Consider the following 25,564-nt stretch of genomic DNA (forward strand, 5'->3'; position numbering starts at 1 on the left):
CTTAGACATATTTCAAGCAAGCTCACGAAGTCAGTAAGATGGCAAAAGTTTTAATTTTTTCTAAGCAAGCTATTACAGCTTTCAAAAGCGTTGAAATATTTCAAGTTAATTCATGAAACTGAAACGTCCGCAGATGAAAGTTTATCTAAAAATGCTAGCCAAGCAATGCAAAGTGAAAAAATTCAAGTCGTTTTGTAAACAGCATCATTTTTTTCCGATAAAAATAAGTATTCCTACGCAAACTATTCAAAAAATGGAATTTCGACTCTCTACTAAAATAAGTTCACAGAGGGAATCGGATGACGAAAATTTCTAGGCTTTCAATTGGAATCTTTCTACCGACGAAACTTTGAAACAGTTCAAAGTATTTCATAGACCGAATCGGTTCGTGAAAAAAAAATTTATCACGAAAGGAACACAATGGCTAAAAATTGAAGGTTTTGTATTGAAGCCATTCAAGTGATAAATTTTTGAACTTTTTAAAATTAGATTATTTGATCGAATCGTTTCACGAAAAGTTTTTCTAAGGAAGCTAATTGAGCAATGAGCTTAGTGAGGAAATATTAAAATTTGTTGCTTAAACCGAACAGTTTTGCAAAACTTTAGAAACTTTTTATGCGAGCTACTCGAGCGATGAAACTTTGAAATAATTCAAATTATTTCATGGGGTCAATTGTTTTTACAAAAATCAAAGTTTTCCTATCCAAGCTTTTTAAACATTAATTTTTGAAATATATTGAGTTGTTCTATTGAGGGAATCAGTTCACAAAAAAAAACTTTTTTTAGGCAAAATAATCCTGCTAATAAAATTTGATTTAATTCAGGTTGTTTCAAGAAGCATATTGGATCACAAAAAAAAGTTTTTCCTAGTCAAGCTAATCAAGCTATAAAAAATTTAAAGTCATTTCATAAAACGAAAAAGTTCGCGAAAAAATATTTCAAGAGATGAAACGAATGGCAAATAAGTGAAGGTTTTTTATATAAGCTATTCAAGCGTTGAGTTTTTGAAACTTTTCAAGTGGGTCGTCAGATGGCACTGTACCATTTTGATGAAGACTACAGGACTCAATGAGGACATTGACCGGGCTGTCCGGGGAGTCTTTGACATTCGACCAGAATGTGTCAAAATGCAAGTTCGAATTCGAAATTTTATTGGTGCATCTGACCAAAAAGATTGATGGTTTTATTCAATTAGAGGTCTTAATTGTTCATTTTTACGAACTCGGAAGGGTTAGTTTGGAGTTCCAAGTTCATTTTAAAAAATTCGTTTCGAAGTAAGGACGCGTCACGACCTTGAGATTTCGCACCAACTGAAACGGAAAAACAACAGCGACAAGTTTCTCAGAGAGAACAACTATATTCGTTGAAATAGACAAGGTGAACAATACAAATTGAAACAGCAATTATTGTTGAAAGACCATTCCGAGTTGTAACCATTGTGCAGTTACAATCACGAGAACCAGGAAGGTTATTGGGACGACGTGTCCAGCCTTCCGGAAAGAAATAAGGACATGTAACATTCGACCGGAACAACAATGAGAACTGTAACATTCGACCGGAGTACATATCGACGGAACTTAAAGCTAAGCTATAAAGCGACTTGTCAGCGTCTAAACAAAGCTCTACATGCTTTTCACCGTCTCTACCAAAGCCAGTTCTTTTGGTGGTCTTTTCAACATCGGGTCGAAAAAAAACGTTACTGTTCTCCGGCTTCGACCAGAACGCTCAAATTAACTTACTTACATGCAAAATTAGTGAGCTCATGGAATAGTCTGAATATCCCCAGACCACGAAGTCACTCCTAAAAACAGGGCTACTACTATTTATTGTATTACTATTGTTTTTGTTCAGGAGATAAAAATCACCATCTCCATCGAAGATGGATCAACCCTTTCCCTCACAACTCTTAGCTTCTCATAATCAGAAAACGAATCGAGATGTTATTTAAATTCAATTCAGGGCATGACCAGGAAGCTAAAAGTTAGTTTGAAATAGTTTGAGTTCAGGTCTCAAGACCCCTCCGTATTCCTCAATCCGGGGAAATAACACCCTTATTTCCTCTCCGGAAGGCTGAATTCACGGTTCCACCACCCTTCACCGTTGGCGTGAATGGCTCTGTAACAATTATTGCGACACAATTGTTACAACTCGGAGCGGTCTCTGCTAATACTCTGTCCTTTCTCTAGCAACTATCGTTGTTGTTGAGTTTCTTTTTTTGCTTATTTCTAAAAATGGCCGTTTCGTCGTTTCTCGGAAATATGACGTCATCATTCGAAATTTTAAATTTTTAAAATACCAGAATATCCTGACCTTCGCAGTTTGTCTAAACGTTCAAATAACGTCACTAATCTACTAAAACTGCCAATTCTCAAGGTCAGTGGCCAACAATTTTAATTTGCACTTTTGTCCATCTGGTCGAATGTCACATACTCTCCGGACAGCCCGGTCAATGACTCCATTGAATCTCGTAGTCTTCGTAAAAATGGTATAGTGCCATCGAACATAATTTACAAAATGCACAAAATCACTCTTATCCACGTCATATTGACTCACTGCAGAATATAAATGGCATCATACTACATAGCCTTCCAAATTCTCTCACTAACTCTGCACCTTCGAGGATATGACTTAAAATAAAACATTTTTTCTGACTTCCAATGTCAATGCCCCGATTTAAAACTTTTTCTCCTAGGTTTAAAAAGTGTTAGTTTGCAGGACAGTCCTGCCAACCAACAAGCTAAACTTATCCTACTAGACTTATTCCCTTCGGAAATTTAGTTGTTATTGGTCCTGAATTTTAAAACGAAGGAACTCTGTGGTTAGAAAGAACAATTAAATAGTCTCCCTCTTCAAGAGATTACCCACGCCTTTCATGTCACCACAAAGTGATCAATCGTCCTAGTTGATTAAAAACAATCATGCAGGCTGGAATATTTAAAAATTCTCTTCACTCAAGCCTCTCTAAACAAATAGTAAGTGTCTCTTAAGCCACTAACTAAAATCAAAATGCAAATTTATAAATGTAACAAATTCTTTAATGTTCAAAACTCAACTTAAGGTTTTCTTTCAGTTTCAATTACAACTTGGTTGCTTTGTTTCTCATTTGAGTTTTTTGTCACATACAAAACATTTCTGAGTTTTGACTTCTTTTGTTTCCCAATTTCTTTGTTTCTTCTTTTCTCGTCGTTTAGAAGTTCTAAAACTTCTAAACTCTTCTAAATTCTTTCTTTTGGCATCTTGTTTTTCGGCCATTTGTCAGTGTTCCATCTCCTCCTCCTGCAACATTGACTTTGCACTTTCAGTTTCTGTGTCTGGCTATCCCGACGCTGTTGGAAGCAATTCCTCCAACACTTCTGCTCTTCTACTCTTTGTCTGCAACAAGGTAAGTGATCAACGTTAGATTCTCTGTTTCGGCAGAAGCTGTTGTATTCAACATCTCTTCCTTCTTTCTTCCATTACACTCACTCGTCCTGGAAGTTCTCTTTACTGCGGTGATCACTGCATTCCGATGAGTTACAAAAGCTCGCTTGAAAGCTCCTGCAGCAATGTCCAGCTGATACGCAGTGTACACTCAGCTGTGCTTCGACATATGCTTTTTGGCATACTCGTACAACCATGCAGTCGTGTTGGCTCTAAACCATGGTATCAGACGTCTTCTGGCCCATATCTTTTTCACTTTCAGCGGAATGTTCAAGATTTTGCACATAGTCTCAAAAAGTTCTAAACCTTTTAGACAATCTATTTTCCTGAATTGTTCTCTCGTTGGCGCCTCCTGTCTATTGTTCTCTTTCACATGAGCTTCCAACCATCGTATCGCTATCATAACTGCCACTATCACTCTCGTTATGGGCCGTGATGAGTCTGGTAAACCCATGGGGAGCAACTCTCCACAGTCCCAGATCAACACCAGATTAGTAACTCCGGGATACCACCATGTTTGCAGCAAGCAATTGTGCCATTCTGCCAGATGGCACAGCGCAACCTTCCGACGAAGCACGAATCAGAGAGAAAAGGCCTTAACAGCAAAAAAGTGCTTGAAAGGAGGGTCAAAATATTCTGGAATATTTATTTTTAAAATTTCGATTTCCAAGTTGATATTTCTGAGAAATACGAAAAACGGCCATTTTGAGCCAAAAAGTGACGAAAATAAGAACAACGACAGATATTGTGAAAAACAGTCGTACCAGAGACGGAAAATACGAAGCCTCTTATCGTGGCAACAACGCACGATAAGACGCTTGTCAACAGATATTGGTGGAGAAGGAGGCTTCAGTGGGGGAAGAAATACACCACGGAACCCTCCCGGGACACAAATTGGAAGAGATAAGAGCGTTATCTCAGGAATATTACGGAAGCGGAGGCTTGGTCCCCCAGAGACTGTTCTATGTGAAGGGACTGTATAAACTAACTTTATAGCTGCTGGAATGTCAAAGATCTCTTAATTAACACCGTCATTGTTTAATATTTCAGAATAGGAGTAGCTAGAAAAAGGAAAGGGTCAATCCATCTCCAATGGATTTAATATAGAACTGTCACACAAAAATATGTTAAAATAGGTTGTTCGAGCCGTGTTCTTAATGACAATCACGTAGTCTGAGGATCCGAGACTCAGCTATGTGGTTGTGTTCGCATGTAAACGAAAGCTGATCAAAAGTCGTTTGACTGATGGCCTAAAAATGGTAACTTTTTACTTTGCCCTAGACAGACCAGAAAATCAACTGGCAAGGCCGAGACGGTGAAAAGCGGGTAGGATTAAGGTAACTGACGCCTGCCAGTCGTTAATAGGTACTTTTCCTACGCTCCTTCGCTGTGTAGTATTTGGGCGAATGTTACATAGACGTTTTTATGGCGCTCCTGGGTGGGCCTGTCAAAGGCATAAGACCATCATGATCAGCAAGCGTTTCAGCGACGAACCCTCCGCTCCGGGCGTATGCCCGAGTTAGAGGCCTTAGTGACCGCTATTGTACTAGGGGGAAGGTGCGTACCCTCCTTCCAGTACTATTTAGCTTTTTAACCTAGTTAACACCGAAAATTCCGGGGGCCGGAGGGTTAGGTTCGAAGTCATGAACCCGCTTGTCCCGAGGTCCCGGGACCAAAAACAATTAAAGAGAAAGCGTAAAACCAAACAAAAATAGTGTATAACCAAGAAAAAGCCAAAAAATAAATTTATTTGAAAACAAAAAAGTACAAAAAACAGTAAAAAATCCAAAAAGAGTAAAAAACATAAAGTGACAGTTAATAAATTATTTCCGGACGAGATGTGATCTGACCATCCTATTTTTTGTTGTTTCAGATTGATTTGTATCGTTTTTGATAGAAAGATTGTGTGTTTTGGTGAAGGGTTGGATACCCTCCCTCGAGTGTAATTTGAGTGTTTAAGCACGTTACTGGTGATTTTGCCGGTGGCCGGAGGGTAGAGTGGCAAGCTGATCAACGTGTTCCACACTCAACAGGGACATCAAGGACAACATCCGCAACGACTGTTGGGTATCGTTGAAGCAATTTTAGTATCGTTCGGGTACTATTTCATTAAAACTTAAGTGGTGGGGGGCACGATTGGCGCGGTCCGATTGTACCCTCCATCGATTACAAATTTCCGAGTTAAGGGTCTTAATTCGGGTATTTTGGTGCAAAGGAGGGTATAGTACTATTCATTAACGACTACTAATAGGTTATTATCCTTATTACATATTACTTATCTCCTAAATTAGACCCAAAAAACACCCAATTTTGTCGAAAATCATCGATTTTCGATCAAACTGTAGACCCCCAAATTTTTGGATATCCGAGCTTTTCCGAACAACAAAAAGCTTTTATATAGGGAGTAGCTACGTAGTTCGATCCCCCTAACTAAAGAAACCGCGTGAGAAAAGACTCAGTAGAAATTGGAAAAAACCAAAATTTTTCGGTCAAAATTTCGATAATTTTCTGAATTTTGTCAATCTGTTTTGGGGTCGAGTTTTTCAGTTTTTAGAGTTAGAGCAATAAAATTTTTTGCGTTAGGAGCGTGCTAGCATAACGTGCTCGGTTACTAGAGAAATTCTTGAGTAACCCTCCGATCAGCTCCGTAGATAGAGCTAACGACTTAAGGATCGGAAAAGGAAGGAATCGGAGGGTCCAAATTTGATAGTTATTGGCCAAATTTTTGTCTCCAAACCAATTTTGATCCGGTTTTTTGCACTATTCCAGTGCCGTACAGGGCTACTACGCTCGTTTCAATTATTTTTAGGCACTTTCGATAGGAATTGCGGAAAAAGTTTCTCAGAACCTATACAGGTGGTGAAAAAAGGCCATTTGGACAAACACGTTTTTGGTAATTTCTCAAAGACTAGTCATCCGATCGGGATAAATTTGGTACCATAAGTCGACATTTTGGACCAATTTTCCGGACCGCAACCGTTTTTGGGTTGATAATCTCGGAAAAGAAAAATTTTTTAGAATTTGTTGGTTCGGAGGGTCCAAATTACAGGTAACCCTCCGAGCGGCAGAAAATTTTATCAAAACATCTTTTTATTCAACTGGGAAGGTTGACCGTGTCAGTCAACCTAGTTTTAAGTCAGGTAGACCGCTGTTGGAGACTTTGTTGTGGTGACATAACCTTTTTTCTTGATTTTTGAGGAACCCTCCGAGGTAACCGTCTGGAGTCAGCTAAGGCCCTTAGCAACCCTCCTTAGTGGAAAATTTCCACGAGGTTATCCAAAGAAATTAAGACAGCCCCCCTGATAGAGAATTTAGCTTGTTTTGACGCTTCCTGAAGTCAATTGAAGGCCCTTCTGAGTGAAGCTCAGAAATTTGAAAATTTTGGAGGTACCCTCCGAAGTAACCCTCCGGAGCATATTAAGCATCTTATTGACCCTCTTTAGTAAATTTAGGGGGACCCTCCGAAGTGACTTGGGTGATTAAGGTACCCTCCGAAGTAGGCTAAGTGTCTTAACAACCCTCCGAAGTAACCCTCCGGAGTGTCTTAAACCTTCTAAACAACCCAAAGTTAGAAACTTGAGGAAATCTTCTGTGGCAATTTGGGAAAAGGAAAATATCCATTTAATTTAAATCATATTAGGATATTAGGCGCGCTTATTAGGATCATAAGAGCCCATTTTGACTCGGAAATTTGTGATCAACTTTGGATTCCAGATCGGGTGTATCAGAATTACCCTAACAAAATTTTTTTATTGTGATTTTGGTTGTGTGGTTGCCCTGAGCTACTTAATAGGAAAGTTCGGGCAATCCGGGAACGAATAAAGGAATACCTCGGTGAGTGTATTAGGCAAATACACACTCACTTGAGAAGAAAAGTTGTTCCCTACTCTCGTGCACTTGGAGCAGTCCGGGTGTGGGAGAGCTTTTTCATAGACTTTGGAAATTTTCGATCAGAGGTTGCCTTGAGCCATTTAATAGGACAGCTCGGGCAATCACAGGGCACCTAAAAGAAGACCTCGGTGGGTGTATTAAGCAAATACACACCCACTTGAGAAGACTGTGTCCTGGGGCTTGTTCTTTCGGATAGTTCCGATTGAGGGAAGTCTTTTTCTTTAAGACTAAGTTTTATTGATCTGTTTCTGAGTCATCACTGCTTTTTATCAAAGATTGTTTAATTTTAACAAAGCAGTGACTTGATAAATTGTGTGGCGATAAATTGATACTGACAAAAGGTCGCTGTCACCTGCAGGATATTCTTATCTGATTATCTATTGTGTTTGGTGTGTTGATTATATCTTGTGAAAATTTTGTGATACTGTTATAATATACGACAGGGTTGAGCTAGCAATATATCAATACTGAGCAGGCCCTGTGTGTGTAACTCTAACGGAGTCACTAAGATTGTCATTGAGAAATCTAAGAGACACTCTTGATACTTACGAGATTGAGGAGGCAGCGTTAAGTAATTTAACTTGAATTTGTTTGCGGTACGTGTGCATCGCCATTAAATCATACGAAAATTGTTTTTGTAACAAAGCATGCAGCGCAGGGACTCGTTAGGATCGACTACTAAGATTCCTAGACTGAGTAAGGGCAGCACGCGAAAATTTAAAACTAGGCGTAGCCAGTCCTCGTTTAGCAGCGCCTCCGACGTGTTTGCCGAGAACGAATCGACTAAAGGTCAACCTGATCTTTCAGTGAGCGAAATGAGATTGAGGAGCGAGAAAAACCTCGATGGCGATCAAAGGCGGAGCGCCGAAACCGGAACCGCGAGCGAAACGCTTGTGGACCCCTTTGACGAGGAAGAACAGACGCTCATTCGACCCGACTTTGAGCCGAGCGAGGACCTCGAGCGGGAGGAAGTCGAGAGGACGGAGGAGACCTCGGAGCGTTCCGAGGTCGAGCCGCGAGAGGAAGTCTTATTCAAGGGAATGTCCAAATCGGAGACCAAGAGTCACAGGTGGAGGGGAGAATACTCACATTCGGCTAGTACCCACTCATCTCTGGCCAAGCAGAGCAACAACGCAATGGTGTCGAGTATAAGCCCGAGTGAAGAACAACCGGGTTCGAAGGCCAAGAAGAGTTGGAAGTCATTGTACGACGAGCGCATGGCGTCACTACCAACTGTAGGTTTAACTTCCAGTTGTGACTACCCGGAGACATCCCATCCGGATGTGAACTTCACACCGTGCCCAAGGAACGATAAGAACAGGAAGGCGTCATCAGCCTCGCCGACCAGGCCCATGTCAAATGGGATAACGATGGGAGCGTCATCAACCTTCGACAGATTAATGACGTCCATGAGCAAGCAAAAAGGCGGTGCGTCATCAAGCACCAGGCTGCAGCCGCAGTTGACCTCATCTTCTCTGGGACTAACCCCGTCATTTGGGGCCACTGGCGACATAAGTGACATGTTCGCTGACGTAATGAATGGTCTGGATGAACTGAGACGGGTCATGACTAAAAGAATAGATCAGGTTGATGAGAGAGCTCACAAGGGTCAAGAGAATCTGAGAGATGAACTAACGCACGTGAAGTCGCAGGCGAGGGTTGATCAAGCTCAGTTGATTCGCAACACCGATCAATGCCTGGCGGAGAGCCTGGCACAGGCAAGCAAGGAGTCATACGAAAGAGAGGCTAGGATGACCAGAGAGATCGAACGATTGTTGAACGATCATGATAGTACCTACGCCCACACGATGACTAGCCTGGAGAAGAGGTTAGATGCAAAGTCTGACTTAATGATGCGGAAGCTTGACGCGATCCTGAATGGGAGTAGTTGGCAGGAGCATTCCAAGCCAAGGGAGCGCTCACGCCATGCGAATGTTGGAGATGGTACGGGCAGCAATGTCAGAGCCCAGCAAGGCTCGAGAACGAACTACGAACCTAGAAACAAGGAGCGGCCAAGGGCAGCCCCGCAGAGGCCTGGCTGGACGAATCCAGTCCCGCCGGAGGCAGATGCCACCCCGGAGACAAGGTTGCCAACCGTGCCACAAGTCAGTTCAGTACCAGATCTGACTACAGTCTCACAGGACACAACGATGTATGCCTCGATGTTTGAGCCTCTGAACAGTATGCCTCGATGTCAACCGAGAGAGGAGAGAGGTCAAGAAGGACACTGAAAAAGCCGAAGTCATATAAAGACGAGTCAGACGGCTGCATTGATACTTGGATAGAGGTGATGAAGTTACACTTTGAGGAAGAGAATCTCTCCAAGAAACAAGAGTGCAGCGCGCTGACGAGCAACCTGGAGGGTACTGCATTAAGTTGTGTAATGGCGAAAAGAGCCAATGAGAGAGACAGCGCTCGCAAGATATTCGACATCCTGCTGAATCGTTTCGCCTCTGGAGTACAAGGGCACCAGGCTATGGTGAAGTTCGAGAAGAGGCGTCAAAGAGATGAAGAATCAATAGATAAATTATTGGATGACCTTGAATTGCTCAGGAGGAGAAGCAACCCGGATGAGAGAATATCCGAGCGAAACTTGGCGATTGCTTCGAAGTTCATGGATGGAGTAAGGAGTGAGGAGTTGAAGACGATGTTGGCCACTCACTTCACCCTGTCGCTTGACCAGGTACCCACGCCTGACGACTTGCGTATGAAGTCACGCGAGTATTTACTCATAAAACCGAGGGCGCAAAACCGTTACAGCAATTATGGCAACTATAGCGGGACAAACACTGGTGCGAATTCCAGTTGGTACAAACCTCGCGATGACATGGACAAGAGGAGGTCGTGTGCGAATTGTGGTTCGATGGACCATCACGTTTCTGCGTGTTCTGCATACAAACAGAACATGAAGGCCATAGGCTACTTTCTCGAGGACGCCGACGCGACCGACGAGGATCATGAAGAATACGTCAGAGGGCTCATCATGAAATATGGTCCGAGGTGTTTCTTCTGTAATTTGGAGGGACACTTCAAGTCGGATTGTACTCAATTTTGGGACGCAGTAGCGTACGCGAAACATCCCCGCCACGAAGAGGCGCTTTCGGGTGTCAAGGCCAGTCGAGCACGAGGCTGAATCTCGGAGAAAGGAGACGACACCGAGCACCTTCACGACCAAAAAGGTTAGGACATGGCCTGACGAGGTGGTAGCCTCGAACCTCAAAGCAGAGTCGTCTAGCCCACTCAAGGTGGATTACGGCCTGGCGGCAAGGACAGCGCTGCAGAATGTCAAACAGGACCTAGCCACGAAAGAAGTGGAGCAATGGGTAAGGTCGGAGCTCGAGAGCACAGATCTTCGGGAAAGTTTTAATGTTCTGGGTAAAACGACAAAAGTAGAAGACAAAGAGGAACCCAAGAAACAGGGACTAAAACTGAACGTTATATCTGGTAAGACTTTCGGCATGACGAAGGAGGGGACCAAAATAATGTTCATCATCTCAGTCGCAGGGCACCAGGTGGTGAAGAACTTGAGTGAACCATCCGAGATTACACTAGTCCACCTGGACATCTATGCCGACTACCTGAAGGAGAAGGATCCCAAACTGGACTCCAGGGCAGTGCGAGCGCTGCTCACAACGGGAGGTCCGAGGCTGATGAAAGTGGACGGACATTATATCGATGTCCATGGCCCTTACCCGATCCTGATGAATGTAGATGGCATCAATATCTACACGAAAGCTCACATAACTGATGCGAACGATCAGATTGGCCGGATATACATTGGTCAAGAGGAGCTGAAGGTTAGACGAATCGGACACAACGCGATGCTCGAACAAAATGCGGTGCATATTGGTTGCGAGGCCGATCTGGCCGCACACGTTCTGGACGTGCAAGGCAGACAACTTTCAATAAAGGGACTGCTAGACACGGGAGCAGTGGTTAGTGACATGCCAGTCAAAACTTGGACCAACATGGGTTTCGAAAGGTCGGATCTCATACCGACAAACATCAGGTTGGCAGCTGCCAATCAGGGAGCGATCTATGTTACCGGACGAACCCCGATCATTTCACTGCAGCTCGGAGGAAGACATCTTTGGATGAGCTTTCTAGTAGTAGAGAATTTGGACGAATCCGATCAGTTCATCTTAGGAAGGGATTTCGTTCGCAACTTTGACGTCACGACCGATCTCAATGACGGATTGATTAGGATCAAGGATCCTGAGAGAAAGTATGAAAAAAGACCCCTTAATAAGATCTTAATTAATCAGGCCAAGGTGCCGATTTTTCTGGATCGAAAAGTTTAGGATGAGCGACGTTTAGGATGAGGAACTTGTTTGAACTCAGCAATGACAGACAGGTGTGTCTGGTACCAAATCCAAACAGTAAAAGCTCGGCTATTTTAGGAAGAAGCTTCTCACTCACTCAGAGCGGACTGTGTGTGAGTGTGTTATTGAACACAGAAGCAACAACAGTGACAATACAGAGGGGAAAGAAACTTGGCTACGCTTTGCCTCTGAACACAGACTTTCAGAGTGTGGAGAACTTGAAAAAGTTTGATGTAACTAAAGGTCCATTGCATGCGAACCAAGAATGTATAATGAAAAGAGTGAATGAATTGAAATCTTCTAGGAAATTGTTTTCAATGAAGTCGGAAACAGATGATGGGCTGTCTAGTTGTTCCAACTTCCCTGAGAGACCGACGGAGGCAGAGTTAGCAGTGAATAAACCTGTCCTACCTGAAATAGAACATCTGAAGGGTAAAATATCAGACAAGGAACTAGATTCGCTCAGGACGGTGCTAAATCAGAACGCAGACGTTTTTTCGAAACATAAGGCTGACATAGGTTGTTGCAATTTTGTAGAGCACGAGATTGAGATAGAAGAGGGCTCGGTACCTCATAGGGAAGGGGCGAGAAGAATGACCCCAAACAAGTCAGAAGCGTGTAGGAAGGAAATCGAGATGTTAATGGAGTACGACATGATCGAGCCGTCGAAGTCCCCATGGGCTTGTGGCGTAGTCATGGCGAAAAAGAAAGGGGGACAACTCAGATTTTGTTGTGATTTCCGTTATCTGAACGCAGTGACTATAAAGGACGCATACCCGATTCCCCGCATCGATGAGAGTCTATCCAAGCTGGGAGACGCGAAGTTCTTCACGACGTTGGATTTGGGCTCTGCATTCTGGCAAGTGCCACTCAGAAAGCAAGATCGAGAGAAAACAGGCTTCGCGTGTGAGCTGGGACTGTTCCAGTGGAAGAGGATGCCATTCGGATTGTGCAACGCGACGGCCACATTCCAGCGACTGATGGCCCAGGCACTCACGAGCGTCACTAAGAAATACGGGAATCTCATCATGTGTTATGTCGATGATGTCGTGATTGCAACACCAACCTTAGAAGACCACATAGAGAGGTTGGAGGAGGTGTTGTCTTGCATGAAGCAGGCGGGTCTGAAATGCAAACCCTCTAAGTGTGAAATCCTCAGGGATTCCATAAAGTATCTGGGCCGCCTGGTTGACAAACATGGAGTGAGACCAGATCCCGAAGCGGTTGAAGCGGTGCTGACCTGGAAGGCACCTAAAACAGATACACAGTTGATGATTTTTCTGGGATTCGCAAATTATTATCGAGAGTTCATCAAGGGGTATGCTGACAAAATATACCTCATGCAGAGGTTGATGAGAAACAAGGGCAAAAAGTTCACCTGGACTGATGAGGCACAAGTTTCATTTGAAAACATCAAATGTGAACTTTGCGAGGCACCGGTCCTCGGCATGCCAACAGAGAAGGGGATGTTCGTGCTGGACACGGATGCATCAGTGGTTGCGATATCGGGCATACTTCACCAGGAGCAGGAGTGGAACGGGAGAACGGTTCTTCGTCCGATAGCCTACGGGAGTAAAGTCCTGAGTGATACTGAAATGAAGTACGGCGCACCAAAAGCGGAGATGTTTGCGGTGATCACTTTCGTGGAAAAATACAGGGCCTACTTGGGGAGTGCTCCCTTCAAGTTACGTGTGGATAACCGTGCCCTTGCCTGGCTGAAAACCTATTCGATGGACCAAAGCTATATTGGTCGTTGGATCGTGCGCCTGGATGGATACCACATGATCATAGAGCACCGTACTCGTGACAAACACCAGAACGCAGATAGCCTCAGTAAAAAGACAGAATTTTATGAGCGCCTCGAGGAGAGACAGGCTAACCAATCAGAGATCAAAGACGGGTTTTCCTTTCTGGACAAAGAAACCTACGACAAGCTGCCACTTACTAGGTGGTTACCTGGACACCCTGACCTTCCAGTGGAGACGGCCGCGGAGATAAAGCTTTTAGCTAGAGGCGAGCCCGTTCCGTTGGATCTGCTAGTCCGATCCAACTTGGTACAGCAAGAACTAACCAGGCTGGGTATAAACAGCATGGCTCTATTGAACAGGACGGTGAACGTGGCGCCGGACGTCATGGGAAAACTCCGTGACTTGTTGGACAGGGAAGTGGATAGGCATGATCGTGAACGGATGGAGACCATGCAGCGGTTGACTGTCACCGAGAGAACAGAGAAGAGGCCAGTGTCCATTCGCAGCCGAGGCGTTGAACGGGATTGCAGGTCGATTGTCAACCAGCTGGTGAGCTCGATGCCGAAGGAGGTCTTGTTGAGAACTTCGTTCACTGAATATGGAACACTGAATCAGAACCAAACTACTGAGGAAGTCAGGATCAGGTCGAAATCTAGCTTCACGAGGAGAGTGCACTTCACGGATGCAAAAGAGGAATACGAGCCGAGCCCAGATTGTTCGTCCGTGGACGAGGCAATGTCCGGGGAGTCTGATACCTTCGAGCCAGTCAAGGACGACTCGTCTGAGGAGTCGGACACCTTTGAGCCCGTGCAGGACGACTTGTCCGGGGAGAGGTTGACTAGACCACCTAGGGGCAGAATTTTGTCCGGGGAGTCGAGAAACATCTCAGACAACTTGGAGTATGATGTTGGTGAATCAGTCGACTCAAGTGTTGACTCGGGACCCCAGTCCTGGGACAACACGTCTGAAACAACTTCCAATTCCGATATATCAGAGATCGCAATCCACTCCTTATTGGTAGACTGGAAGCAGCGTGGGCTGGACCGAGAAACACATCAGGATCCGGACAGGCACAGATACACCTCAGATGAAGAGGGCACTGTGGTAGATAATGCCGCAGACGAGCTCGAGCTGATAGCAGTTTCGAAACGCCCAACCAGATTGCTGCCACATGGTACGGTCGTCCGTACCAATCTGGAACCATCTGTGCAGGAAGCGACGCCTTTGAAAAAGATATGGTGTGTCAAGTTGATTGACGATGCTCATGCTCCGGAGATAATGAGTGGGCAAATGAACGTGGTGAAGACGTATTTGAAAGCCAGGTACAGGCTGTCGGATCTCCTAAGGGCTCAACGGAATGATAGAATGACGAGCAGTCTGAAGAGATGGATCGAGAATGGAGCACCTGACAAGGGAGATTTGGAAGAAGACAGCTACAAAATCCTGAAGCAATTCTACCTGAAGCGAAACGACTTGTTGTACCTGAACAAGGACGAAATCGTAGTCTGCAAACGGAAAGAGGAGGACAAGGTCCTCTATAATTACAATTCAATAGTGTTACCACAGTTGTACCAGACCGAATTGCTCTTTCGCTCACATGATCAGATGGGCCATCAAGGCGTGGACAAAGTGTATAACAGGATACAGAAACGATTCGAATGGCCGGGATTGAAGAAGGCTTGTGAGAAGTGGATCGCAGCATGCCTGTCATGTCAGCAGGCGAAGGATCCCAGGAAGGTGAGGTTCCCCCTACAGTCAATAGAGTCGTCAGGTTTCAACGAAGTGGTGCAAATTGATCATCAGAAAATCTGTATGACAGCAACGGGCTATAATCAGGTGCTGGTAATGATCGACCATTTTACGAAGTATGCGGAGGCAGCACCCTGCATGACAGCATCGGCGGAAGAAACATGCGATCATTTGATAAATGTGTGGATAGCGAGGCATGGCTGCCCCATCACGTTCCAATCGGACAATGGCAAAGCATTCGTGGGCGATCTCACGAAGGAGTTGATGAAAAGGTCGCAGGTAGCGCAGGCCCACTCGACCACTTATCACCCGCAAACGAATGGCCTAGTCGAGAGGCAAAATCGCACACTGGTATCCATGCTGAGAGTCTATTGCTCGCGTTACATGGATGACTGGGACAAGCACTTGCCGCAAGTGATGGGTGCTTACAACAGCACGGAACATTCCACCACGGGAATAAGTCCGCACATGATGTTAACGGGTCAGGAAAAAGCGCTCCCGTTGACGTTTTTCTACCCTGAAAATGAGGGGAAGAGGACAGCACTGCAAACGTACGTGCGGGATGTTATTAGAAGACAGCAGGACCTCAATGACTTATGCAGGAGGAATACGCAACAGGCGCAGATTAGACAAAAAAGGAGGTTTGACAAAAGGACAGCTGATGCGAAGTCCTACTCAGTTGGCGACTACGTCTGGGTGTTCCAGGAAGTGGTTCCACCAAAAGGAACCAAGAAATTATTTAAAAAATGGCGTGGTCCATTTCAGATAACAGAGGTGCACCAAGGAGGTCGTTTTTATCGATTGAGCACTGGAAGAGCAGCTCATTGCGAGAATATCAAACCACACAATGCCTCGTCAGAGGATTGGTGCATCCCAGCGGACATGCAAGAGGGAGATTATTTGATAGTGGATCCTGCTTGTGAAGTGAATGAAAGGGGTACTCGCGACAAGAACGACGGGAATGAGGTGGTGGACGATTGCGATCTACCACTGGATCTCGAGTTGACCGAGCGAGTAGAGGTGGACGATGAAACTCTACCTTATGCCTAAGAAGACTGGGACTGCCCAGAACAAACCGAAATTGACAAAGGAATACAGCCTGACTTTCCTCTCACTATGGAAACACGCCAAAGCAAGAGAGGAAAAAACCAGAAGAAATACAATCCGTACGGCGAGGACTTCGTTGTAGACAGGATAGTAGTAAGTGATGTCATAGACTCGCTGGTGGGACTGGACGAAGTGGCGATGCTAGAATAAATCGACCTTGTGAACGATATGGATCAAGATTGGATCGACGATCGATCAGAACCGGAAGTGGAGTTCGAACCAGAAGCGGAACAGACTCATGAGCAGGAACTAACAAATTTGCGCGTGCTCGAATGGCTCCATGATCTGCCGACAGATCCAAAAGAGACGATCCTGACGATTCAGGACGTCGATAAAGACCGCGTCAAATACATCAGTCATGACAATACCGAGTCCAACTGGGTCGCCCCAGATGGTCCTCTACGTGTTCCACAATCCAACCTCGATCTCCTAGACTCTGGGCGATCGACGGGGACGTCGATGGATATTTTTGTCCGGGGAGTGGGGGTAGGACTCACCCACACCGAAAATCTGATAATAAAAAAATTGAAATCGGCAAGAGAAACCGGAGAACTAGAGACAGAGGGCGAGAATGCTAAAAAACCACCTTTTGGACGAATCTTTGAATCGTATTTTGATCTACCGAACCATTATTCGAACAATATCGTCATAACGGACAGCGATTTCATACTCACGGAACGCACGTGCGCCATAGCGATAAACACGGACGTAAGCTTCAAAACAGCACTAGCGGCTGATTTCAAAAGAGAGTATAAAAATAACGAGACCGGACGAAACTACACGACAGCAAGAATCAACACGATAAGAAATGGGTGACACGAACGAACTTATGGAATTCCTCTCAGCGAGTCTAGGAGCGACTCTAGACGAGATCTATCAGCGGCTGATCGATTGTGATTTTACACGAGAAGACCCGGGGCTGGCGATGTTTGTGGTCGCGCTCCTTAATGCACTAGGACGAGAGGGTCGAGGGAATCGCCCTACGGAAGTCGTGTTGATGTTGGCCTTCGGTGAGTCCGGGACCGCCGAGAGAGGCCGAAACCGACTGATGAGATGGAGGCGTGGAGAAATGTCTGGCCACGACCTGGCTCGTGAGCCAGGACTAGGTGAGCAGAGGGACCACCGGCTAGGTGAGATGCCCTTACCAGTCCAACCGGCGCAGCCACTCATCGGAGCGAAGAGACAACGTGATGGGCCAGGCCCGTCACATTCGGTCGACTCTCCTACAGCTGCTCCTCCTTTGAAGAAAGTGAGGGTGAGTGAGATAAAGATCCAGACGTCGGAGACGATCGAGACGCTGGAAAAGAAGGAGAAAGATCAGAGCGAGCTGTGTGCCAAACTCCAGGAGTATATGGCAATAGCTCGAGAAAGAGACGAATGGAAGAAGAAATACGAAGATCTACAGGTGGCTTATAAGGAGGATGAAATAAAGCACCTGAAGGAGCTGTATATGGCCAAGGTGAGCCAAGTGTCACCGGAAGTTCTGGCGAGCATGAGATCCTCAGAGGGATCCAACGACACACGCCCCGGGACAACAGCTCAGGAGCTGTGTGTATCGAGAGGAACCGAGGTTCTGGATTTGTGTGCATCGAGAGAGCCCGAGGCTCCTCAGCAGACACGACCGTCTGCTTCTAGTCAAAGGTTCACGATACCAGACCCTTCTGACACTTACCTCGCCCCTCAGTTCCAAGAATCGTTCAACCAAGTGGCCCGAGCGACAATGGAGGAGATCAACCGGACCACTGGACGGACATTGGGTAGGATCGTTCCTTCCCAGCGTCGTGATCAGTCATCAAATAGCTCGGAGCGAGCACCCCACACATTAGTGCCCTCGGGGACTGCGCATGGGAGAACCTATCAAAAGTCCCGCGTGGTAGATATCAGGAAGAACCTGATGACACGGCACCAGTTCACGCAAGTAGCTGCAGAGCATCCTCGAGCTTGCCTGAATGACATGAGCTGGAACCCCGCTACGAGCGACCAGGTGATTCCCCCAGGGAGTCGCCACCTGATCATAGGAGACAGTTTGGTGAGGGATCTGAATGAGATCTTCGTCTATGGTCAGACAACCACCCTGTCCTTTGGAGGAGCTTCAGTGGCTCAGGTCATCAAGATGATGGAATTCCAAAGCGAGGATCACCTGGATACGCTGGTGATAATGCTAGGAACTAATGATGTCTCGAGAGCCCCAGTGACCCCCGAGTGCAAGTGGGAGCCTCTGCTGGTATGCCTCCTGAATGAACTGAAAGAGAAGTACAGGCCCAGGTTTGTGGTGCTGTGCACGATACCATAAAACCCGCTGATGGGCACCACAGTGGCAGATTTCATGAACGGCAACGTGACACGGTGGAATGAAATGATCCGTAATCTGGTGAGAAACAACCCTGGCGAGTTGCGACTTCTGGATATCGAAAACACGCTGCGCATGATTGATCATGTTGCGCTCACCAAAGATGGGATACATTTCAACACCCAACGAGGGAGACACTGGATGAATGATATATTTCAGACGCAATGGAGAGAAATGGAGCAGGAGTCGAGGGCGACCAGTTCTCTGGCTCGGACCAGTTCAACGACCGGAGGAAGCAGAATAAGGGCAAGCGTGCCCGAGTCCCTCGTCAACCGCCTAGGGCCCTTGGCAATGGAGACGGTTGTAGCCGCACCCACCACTCCTAGCTCAAACGTGAGAGAGAGGCTGGGGACTGCTCCTCCTCCCAGAATACAACCGCTTGAAAGCCGACTCGGCAGATCAGTGGTTCAGAACAGAAATAACTCCCAGACCGTGTCTAGGAGGAATGATCCACCCGCCACGGCGAACCCTGCTCCAGCAGCAGGATCGTCTACGAGCGCCGTGCCTGCGGAAGGAGTTGAACCAGGCAGCCTGCTGCTTTGGAATCGATCAGACCCTAGTCATTGGGGACAGTATAAGACGGATATGTCCACGAAGCTGAACATGAATACCCTGACGTGTCGGGAGGACGCGATGAGAATGATTGGCGGAGAAAGTCCCACGGTGTCGCGATTGTATCGGATACCAGGCGTGGATTGGCTGCTAGCAGAACAGGAGCAGTTCAGTTCAGCTCTACGACTACGCTCCGACATGCAGACTTGAACGGGTTGCCTCAGGACAATACCTTTGGACCTTTGAACACACGATCCCTTACGGACGTCCGACAGAGAGCCCGGGAATTGACGCCACCTGCTCGAAGGGGCAAGTTTCAGGCAGAAAATAAGCCCAATAACAAGCATCATAAGATGTACAGGCAGTTCGCTAAACCACCCGGTCAGATGCCTGGCGAGTATTCAAGGGATTACCCCAGAACGACTACGGTAGATGGAGATGAACAGAGATATGGGAAACTGTAGGCCCCAATAGGCGATGGCCTGTTCGCTGCTTACGATCCCTTAGAGATGAAAGCCGCAAAGTATCTGATCGTGGCCAGTTCCGATTATCTCTACACGCCCCTTTCCCTCTTTTGGCCCGACGTGATTTTCTTGACGGCTCCTAAATTGGACTGGGGACAAGCAATCGGCATGATGATAAGTGTGCGAAGGGTGGTCAGTATGGAGCCGCAGGTAATAGTGGTTGCAGGCTCAAATGATCATCTGCAAAGCAGGGGCTTATTGTCACGTCTGACGGATGGGTCGATCCCGAGTAACGAGGTTATAGGGAAGGCGATAATGACACTGCTCTCGGCGATGGCTGAGGTAGAGGCAGCAGCAAGACAACGCTTCACCATGAATGTGGTGAAGGTGATCTTTGTATTGTCACCAGGGTACGCTGCATTACCAGAACCCCTCCAATTTGTATATACAATGGTCACAACAATAGCAGAGGGGAGGTTCAATGTGATAATTCCTGCCCCAAACAGAATAGTGGACCCGGACAATTACTACCCGTCCCGATCTGAGCTTCCCGCCGTTTGGGCTGACATTTCGAATGCCATACAGGGGCTCAGAGATTGTAGCACAACTCGGTTGGTGCTAGAGGAAGTTCTGGGGTTGGAGCTGTCCAACTTTGCCAGATTGCTGAAACTAAGACCAGGGGTGGACGACGATCATCTGTTAGTACAACAGGTGGCTGATGATCTCTGGTTCAGACAGATGGATCAGGCCGAGAATGAGCAGGGCAGGATAGTCAGGAAGAACATGACATCAGCAGAAGAATATCTCATGGCAATGGCTTTGCGCACGAAACCGCACAATAACGTATGGTTGTACTTGTCACCAAGGCTGTGCACCTTGGGTGAGGGCGCGTTCGAGCATGCGCCGGCAGTGATAAAGGAGATACATGTGTATCTGAAAAATTTGTTTGATGCCCGGGAGTTAGATGGGGGCATGATGTTGAAGCTGATGCAGGACGTAAACACGATGTCACTGGACAAGTTCCAAGCTGACGTGCTAGCCACGAGGGCACAGTACGAACGATCGGATGCTATCTTGGGAGGAATGGGAGTGGGATGGACGCCATCCTTCCTATCGACGTGCTATCCTAGGGCATCCCGGAACTTGATTGCGAGTTTTGTCAGAGACATCAGGAAGTTATCGATTGGCCTGGTATTAGCCTTGTACGTGACATTTGGTCACGAAAATTTCGTGAAGGGGCCGGCGAATATCTTCACCCAAGCGTTAGCCGATTTGAGATTGGATGGACTCCTGACTCTGATTGCTATGACCTACGGTCGACTGGGTGATTTGCTTGTGCTGTTACGTTACCCTGAACAACTACAGGGACCGAGTCGTGAGTTCAATGCACAGTTGGAAACCGCCTCGCTCAAGAAGATGAAAGACTGGAGGACTCTCCTGCTTCAATACCTCTTACAACAGAACAGAAGCGTCACGGGAGAAGATAAGGTGGCGACGAATGCGGGCGAGAGCAAGAAGTTTTGTGGCATGCCCTTACTGACGGACTTAGCTGTCATGATGCGGATTGATCCGTTGGCTCTGGTCCACGGACTGCGGGAATTCGTCACAGTGGTGTATGGACCGGTGATGTTTTTTGCGTTCCCGGATGTACAAGTTAAGGCGTACATGAATTCAGTGTTGTACGTCAACCTGGTCTCAGTCGTGGACTGTTCCGTACTGAACTGGGTAGAACAGAGTGAGTTGAGAGGGCTGGCCAGTGACGATAGGCTGTTCGGAAGAATAGCAGAGCCAGGTTGGATATTGATGGATTTCAACAACCACTTCAAATGCCGAATGGGCCGTGAGGAACTTTCTCATATCCAGTTCAACCCGAAGCTTTGGAACTTAAGACCAGTAGTAAAGGATACGGGAGCGGCTATGGGAGTGCCACTCTTACCAGAGGCCTTTGCACACGCCAAAGAGAACCAGCAAGCGTGGCTTTCTGGGTCCAGGCCGCTGCCGGACCAATGCCCTCGATATCCACCGATAAGGAGGATGTTGTTGGGAGTCACATCTCCCATCATTGCCCCTCGCATCGGAGCAGCTCGTGATGCAGAAAAGAGAATGTTGAAGTGGAGTGAAGGGATGGAGCCGCGCTTCATCGGCTGGAATGTGGCAGCCGCGCACACATTCGACTTCTCATTTCCTGATGCTTGGAGTAGGAAGAAGATCAAGGCACTACCTTCCAGGAGACCAGAGGTCTCTGCCGAAATGTGGAACGAAGTGTATTCTCCCACGGATGACTTATCAAGACTGAAGTGGTCAGGAGAAGTGAAAGTAGTGATGATGGAAGTAGCAAAGGAGAGCAGAGGGGGCTCATATATAACAATAGAGGACCTAGCACCACATGGCGAGGAGTCTGTAGAATTCCTGGTGAATGATGAAATGTTTTATCATGCAGGAGACATGACCGTACCGGCTCGGCCGGACTCGGGCACTGACTCACGACAAGGACCTTCAGGACCCAGGCCGAAACCTGATGCAGGTGATGACGATTTGATGGATCATGACGACAACGATACCGAGGGAAAGACGGGAAAACCGGGTGAGACGGATCTGGGAGCGTTAGAGAGAGACTTGCTACTTGCTAGAATACCGGTTTAGTGAAGACGACGATGGGGAAGTCGATGGGAGTCTATTGCTAATGACGCCATCGTCTTTCATGTCCCCTACAAAGGAGGCATCGGCCGACTTATCCCCGATAGACCCAATAAGCCAGGCGAGAGAGTGCCAAAGCAGGGATCCGCAGAGATTGCTCCATGAGTCACCAAGGAGGAGAAAAATCGAAGAATCAATGAGGGTATCCTTCCTGAGCACGTTGCCGGAAGAGGAATGGGAGAGATATCAGAGTGAGCTAGAAGGCAAGACAGGGACAACCTGGAGCCGAGTGAATTTCATGGAAAGATCATGGGACGTGATACGACGATATGGGACACAGTCCATAATGAAGGTGGGATTGAATCAACCCATCATGCGTGAGGTCCTGGAGAAAATAGTGAACTCCATGGAGTTGGATGTTCTGACCGAGTCAGTTACAGAAGACAGTGCCGATGATCAGCAGGGCACAAACAGATTACTTGTTAGACGAGCCAAAAAAGGGCTGAAGAGACTGAAAGGAAAGTCAGGGAGTCGAGTCGTGAACCAGAGGGTGGTGAAGTCAAAAGCCAAGACAGTGGTGACCTCTCTGATTAGTGCGGGTCGTTCAGGCGAAAGCGGGCAAGGAGATGGCGCGACGCGACACCAGTCGGGGGAGAAAAAGAAAACCTGATACCCCCTATGCTCTTGGCAGGTCTGACCATAACCGCCACGAGGTCGAAGAAGACGGCGCGAACCCTGGCAGACACCAAGTTAGAAATGGAAATCATCAGTCAATGTGGATCTGGAGGACTTGAAGATTATAGACCCTCGCGAATCAACATGGCCAAGTTGAAACTGGAAGGACAACTCGACGTGGTCGAGTACAGTCGAATAACTGTGCCGGAATCGGTCCACATGGGAGATCCGGCAGGGGGTTATGTGGAGATGTTGAAAGCGAGGAACTCCGCGAGAGGGCACCTGATGGCTTGGAGCGAGAAGCGAGTCATGCAGGAATATCTGAAAGAGCTCACGGAGAATTCGAACTTAAATCGAAAAGAATACGGAACGGTAATGTCCTCTGAAGCGAACGAAGTCGGATTGGAAAAATTGCTAGAAATCTCCTGGAGGGCGGCCCTCCAGAGATACTTCGACGAGGCGATGCATGCACCTGCTACAGTGGCGGCATACCTGGCTCATCCTTGCGTGAGAACTGATCTGCAAGTACGGTTGGCTTGGTGCTTGATGGGCATCAAGAGAGCGGAGTATGAAGCCAGTAATGATTCGAAATCACGGGAACAGGAACTGGAGTTGATGGAAGCTCTGCGAGCGTTGATTTCGAAAGACGATTCTGCTATAGCATGGGCTAAGCGTAAGGATGCCCTTTGCTTTGTCAGGTTCGTGGTGGATCGTATCCCCACTCCTGTTTTGGGAGAATGCATAAAGATCATTCGGCAAAAGGGAGTTGATTGTGGAGGGAACTTCCTTAGGGCACTCCTGGAACTATACCAGGACATGCCATTGACTGTGCCAAACAAGGAGTCGAATGACATGGAAAGCTATCGCAAGTTGGAAGAGGTGAGAAGATATTCCAACAAAGAATTGAAAGTGAGCCGGGAGTTGATTGAAGCGGTCAGAGGACAAAAAGAGTTTGCAACACTAGGGAAACTGAGGTCATTCCAATATGTGTCTGGCATACCGGGGATGGCGTATAATCCCTTTGTGAATGAAGAAGCCAGGGAAGCGTACTTCGACTATGAGCAAGTCAAAGTACTCGATTTCTGGGTTGAACGTATTAAAGAAACTGGGATGCTGATGGTGGAACAACCCAAGCTGGGAATTATTTTGGAAGAACGAGTGGTCGAACCCTCGGTTCCCGAGCTAAAGGGGCAAGTGAGTTTTGATTGTGGTTCTTGGGACGGTCCCTTGAAAACCAGTCTAGTGACGATGTGGGAACTCATGAAGCCTTCCTGGTGCCCTCATCCTAATGCCGGTTTAATCTGGGACATGACGGTGGATATCACGTTAGACCTAGATGATGACGCGAGTTTACATGATCTGGCCATGATACATCATCTGCTGGCCATGAGATTGACGAAGCGGAAGAGAAACCCATCCACGGAGCTGTCCGAGGAAGGTCCATCGAGTAATTGGTTGAAGCAAGGCACATGCTTCGCTCAACACAGTGGGATGGAAGGACATGTTTGTAACCTGGGACACTGCCTGGTTACGCTGAGCGAGCAGCATCGGCAACTGGCACAATTGTACGGAAGACTGAGCATGTCGGATAAAAGTGGTATGGAGTTGGTCGCGGACTGTCATGGGGTGACGGACGTAAATTTGATCACAGCCTTGGGATTTTGCAGCATGACGAAATCGATTGAATCGCTTGAGCGCCTGGAGCGTGCCCATGAGCTAGTGACGTCCCTCAGCGTGGAAGTATTCCCTGGAGCATTGCAGACAGAGCAGAAAATCGGAGGCTGGAGAGAAGCTCTGGAGAACGAGATGAATCTGAAAGATAGTGAGGCCTATCATAAACCGACTGGTTCAAAGTATCTGGTGGGTTCAAGCTCCGCACCATATTGCAGTTGTAGATATCCTACACACATGGTGGTGATGGATGCGAGGACACAGCAGGTGTTGATTGATCAACTTTTCTCTGTGCCAAAGTGCGTGAGGTTGGCCAGGATGTCGGAGAGGTCACATGATTTGTTGGCAAAGGTCTTTCGGGCAGTCCCGAAGAGATCTGAAGGCGAGTTGCAAGATGTGGTGGGTGAAGAGTTTCTGAGATTGAGTGAAGGCAATGTGAGTGAGTTCCAGAAACAGAAAGCGAGTGGAGCCTTACCCACTGAATTCCCCACAATAGAAGAAAAAGACGACTTACACAGAATTCTGATGGAGGTGGAACCGTTGCTGGGAGCCTCAGGGTATCGGACCCGAAGGAACATAGTGAGAACCCATGGGGAGTATCCTTGCCACTGCTTGGCGCAGACGTTGTGGTACCCCAAACGCGGGAATCTAATGCTAGTATGGGACGTGGAGGAGTTGTACTCTACGGGGTTGCCCGATCAGAATCAACAGGTGTCAATCGTGGTGGTTAGTGCCATGCTGGCAGTGAGATGGCTGGAGGCCAACGCGGACACAAATGAGCAGGAGACGGCCGTGCCGACTCCTGAGCAGCTGAGCAACGTGAAGATGAGTCGTGAATTGGATCTTTTTAGAACCACCTGCAAGGTTCTGAGGATACCTAAAGCCATTGAAAGAATATGGTCAAGGCAAAGATTGATGCCTTGGTTCCGTGCAGTGATGACATCATGGATGTATGAACGCGCGAAGCGTCACATGTCA

At 46.9% G+C, this 25,564-nt stretch overlaps 1 protein-coding gene across 1 annotated transcript in view; it reads right to left on the reverse strand.

Annotated features, from left to right (window-relative positions):
• LOC134844156 (iron-sulfur clusters transporter ABCB7, mitochondrial-like) overlaps positions 1-25,564 on the reverse strand; it is a 281,118-nt gene that overhangs the window by 203,899 nt on the left and 51,655 nt on the right. The gene's annotated exons all lie outside the window — the stretch shown is intronic.

The sequence above is a fragment of the Symsagittifera roscoffensis genome, chromosome 4, assembly GCF_963678635.1.
Source record: "Symsagittifera roscoffensis chromosome 4, txSymRosc1.1, whole genome shotgun sequence".
In the NCBI taxonomy this organism is placed as follows: Eukaryota; Metazoa; Xenacoelomorpha; order Acoela; family Convolutidae; genus Symsagittifera; species Symsagittifera roscoffensis.